Source organism: Chionomys nivalis, chromosome 9, assembly GCF_950005125.1.
Source record: "Chionomys nivalis chromosome 9, mChiNiv1.1, whole genome shotgun sequence".
Classification (NCBI taxonomy): domain Eukaryota; kingdom Metazoa; phylum Chordata; class Mammalia; order Rodentia; family Cricetidae; genus Chionomys; species Chionomys nivalis.
The window spans coordinates 67,843,003-67,847,111 of record NC_080094.1 but is presented as its reverse complement, the minus strand read 5'-3'; positions in this window follow the sequence as shown (position 1 = coordinate 67,847,111).

Sequence of the window (4,109 nt, the reverse complement as noted above, 5' to 3'; positions counted from 1 at the left end):
TTCCTATAGGCTCAACTGGTTTTTGTTAATCTCACCAATTTCCCCAGAGTATGCTTCAAGCACATTTGCTATGCTAGCATACAATCTGTCTCATTTTCTTATGTATTTTGAAAGTGTAGTTTGGGGGACACCCAGATACAGGATGATTGCATCTCTACTGTTACACAGAATGAAATTAGGAGCTGGGGAGATGGCTCGACACAAGCTTGACGATTCCAATCATGGGACTCAGCAGTACAGATAGATGCCAGTATTCTCAGCACCTACACAGGGAGAATGGCAAGTGGAGACAGGAGACTCTCTGGAGCCTCATGGGTCGGCTTGCCTGGCATATGAAGTAGTAAACAAACTGGATAGCAAGCAAGGACCAACATTCAGAGTTGTCCACTGACTTCCACGTGCATGCCCACAGTCACATAAAGACACACATGCCATGCATATATATTATATATTTGTATTTTACACATATATATCACACACATACACCGTACACAAACATACAGATGAAACATGAAGCAAAAAAGTCATCTTTTTTTGTTCCTGAAAGTTTTCTTAATCTAATCATAGTGTTGATCCACCAGCTTGCTTTGCAAAATGAATGTTTGAAACATTTGCTATAGAATTTCAAATACTACTAAAAGATACTCTGCATTAAACTCCTGCCCAGTCTTTTACTTTCCCTTCCACAAGCAAATTCATGCTTCTTGCAAATACTCTATTAGCCATTATTTTCAACATATGTATATATAGTATGTGTATGCATATATATTATTTATGCTTGTTTGTGTGTATGCAAGTACACGTGTGTGTAATCAGGAAGACAACTTGAGTGTAGTTTCTTTGGTGTAGTTCATCTTCTTTTTTTTTTTAGATAGAATTTCTAACTGGCTTCATACATACCAAGAAAACTCAGCTATCTGGCCAGTGAGCCCCAGGATTTGCCTGTCTTTGCCTCTGCAACACTGGAATCACATGCACAAATATATATATTTGTGGTTCTGGGAAATTGAACTCAGGTCATTATGTTTGCCTGTAAGCCTTTACTGACTGAGCTATCTTCTAGTCCCCTGTGTTGATAAGTTTTATGTGTGACATTATTTATTTTTGTTTTCAGAAGTATAAATTACTTTGTTACATATACTGCCTCTACCCATTTCATTAAAAAGTTTTATTGTGAACTAATCCTTTGTATATCTTAGATATTTTATTTTGATAGTTGAGAGTTGTATTAAGATTTACACACTCATATTTTTAAAATAACATAAGGAATACTAAAAACATAAAACATAGCACTTTACTTAAGAAGAATATTAAGAAATAAACAAATAACACCTTGGGAAGAGGGACCAGAGACTTCAGAGAAATTTGGAACCACTCTCTGCCCTGGTTCTGTAATATAAATATATTCTATAAAATTACAGGCAAACCCATTGTTGATAAACAATTTGTTGCATAAAGGATGAGCATTAATATTAAAGCTATCTTGAGAGTGTGCATTTTAGTTAAGGGAATTATTGCTGATTGTGTGAGTTCATTTTTATTTTTTGCAGGAACTGTTAGCGTGTGGTTCTGCAGCTAGAACTGTGAACCCTGTGTTGAAAAGTGTCCCTAAAGAACTCATCATAGCGACAGCAGAGATTTGTGACCACCACGATGTCAGGAGCTCCCTTACAAATCTGTCTCCACGCTGCCCTCAGTTCAGCTGACATATGCATCTCACAGCCATTTCTCAGTTGAATCTTTCTGTTCTCAACTTCTATCCCCATACCTGTCTCTATGAGCCTCCCAAAAAACTGAGGGCCTAGATCCAAGTAAATCATAAGTGAACTGGGGAAGCAGTTCTAGGTGGCAGTTATTTCCTTTTAGCTCCTTGGATAAATGCATTATTTTAGATGATCTCTTACAGAATTTGTCCTATAGAAAAAGTTTCTGGCCAAACCTAATTCTTCCCACTCTGTGTTACTGTTCGCAAATCACTGTGTTGCAGGACGTCTCTCTAAACCTGTTTGATGAAACTACTCGGACCCAATGTACAGAACTCGGATATCTAAAGCACAGACTTGGGAGACAACAGAGCACACCAGTCCTAAGTCGTTAAGAACGAAATAACAATGGTGCTAACATTTTGTTCCTTTTCCAGATGTTACAGGTTGTAGACAGCAAAGGCTCTTGTCAGCTATCCGGGGAAGAAGAAGGATCCACAGATAGGAGCATTATTTTATGAGTGTCATAAATATCATCATAGGGTAGGAATAGATGACAACTTCTAAGCCTTTTCTAAACAATGCCATGGTTACTGGAGGATGCTCATAAGCTCTTGTTTGCTAAGAAGCTTATTTATTTGACTGGCGTAGATCCCATGATGCGAGCTCATAAAGCTCCAATTCAGAACTGTGACGGAATTAGTTTTATATGCCATCTCCATCACCTAACAATAAATAGGATTTTGAGCAGGTCATAAGACTCATTTATAATTAGTTTATAGTAAAATGAGGGCAGTCACACTTATTTAAAAGATTTTTGTGGGTAAAATATTTTTAAAGTGTTATTAAAATAAAAACAAAATCTTGATAATTTTTAAATGAAGTTTTACGGATTCCCAAACCCCAGCCCTGCCAACTATTTCTGCCAAACAATGCCACACTGAATATGCAATGGCATGATTTCTCCCCTATAGTTAATGTCAGTTACACCACACAGTCAAGCAAGACAACACCTTTATCAATTGTTGCATATTTTTGCTGTTTTCCTTCTAGTTAAGTTTCCCTATAGCTATCATATTCATACAATTTCAATGTTAAAATAAAACACAGCTGTATAAAACCAATCATGGAACAATACAGTTTGTGGAGGCCAGTGTATGGCATTTCCAGATGTTCTAAGTCAAACTCTGGGAAGAGCTTCATCAAAGTCCAACACTGGAAAAGGAAAGATGCCCTCAGAGCTCCGCCCCTGGACCCCCAGACTCTGTGAGCTACAAGGAGTCCATGTCTCACATGCTTGAGAAGAGGAATGAAAAGAAACAGCCTCAATCATGGCCACCAATGCAGTGGGTTCACGTATGCAAGGTATTCTTCTGTAGCCCATGCCTGGCACACAGACTGTTCAACAGAGTTACTGCAATGATTTCCCCATTGTGTCTTTCTCATTATCCCAGTCAAGTTTTATAGTTGATTCTAGAAAAGATAAAACCTAGGTTTTTTTTTTAACCTTGTCATTTATAATTGATTTCCTGTTTAAATAGCTCTTACTCTGCCTTTCTAAAGAAATTTAGACTTAATTTGCATCTCTTCTACACGGTCCCATTCCCATATCCCCACAAAATGAACCTATTTGTAGAGATATATAATTGGCTTTTGGCTTCATCAGAAGCCAATATACTATTAAGTATTCATATTTCCAAAAGAACATAAATTGGCATGTTAAAAATGTTGTATGATATAAAAGTTTGATAGCCAAATCATTTCCTGTCTTGAATTCTTCTCTAAAGAAAAAGTAGTCAAAACTCATTATATTTCCAACACATTCATACTTGTTGCTATATTCAAATTGCTCCCTACATTTTCTTTAACATGATTTTCTCTTGTTTAAATGACCTTTGTCCCAAATCTCGGAGCTGGTGTATAATGAGCAGGAAACCTGTTGTCTGTGGAAATTGTGAAGATGTAGCATCAGAGATTTTAATGAGAAAATGGCAGGAGGAAAAAAAGATTGCTGAGAGAGTCCAATATTCATTTAGACTGAATTAAGGATAAATATTTACTTTCAGAGCAGAGCAGGATCAAGTCTTTGCCCCCCTGGTACTGAAGCTGCCCTTTAAGCGGGCATCTGTTAAGTCGCAGGGAGACACAAACAATAACTCTTTGTATTTTTCTACCTCTCGGGGCCGCCAAAGGGGAAACTAAGATGCTGCCAAATGTGCCCACCAGCCAGGGCTTCTCCTCCTTGACATATGGGCTCCATTTTCCTTACACAGAACAAATGGGTCATGACTTCCTGTGAAGTCACCTGGCGATGATTTGGGCTCTGCATGCTGCATGAAGGTGTGTGGGTGCTGCCACCCAGTGCACCCTGTCTGCTGGCCGAGCAGTCACCGGTGTCAAACTGAG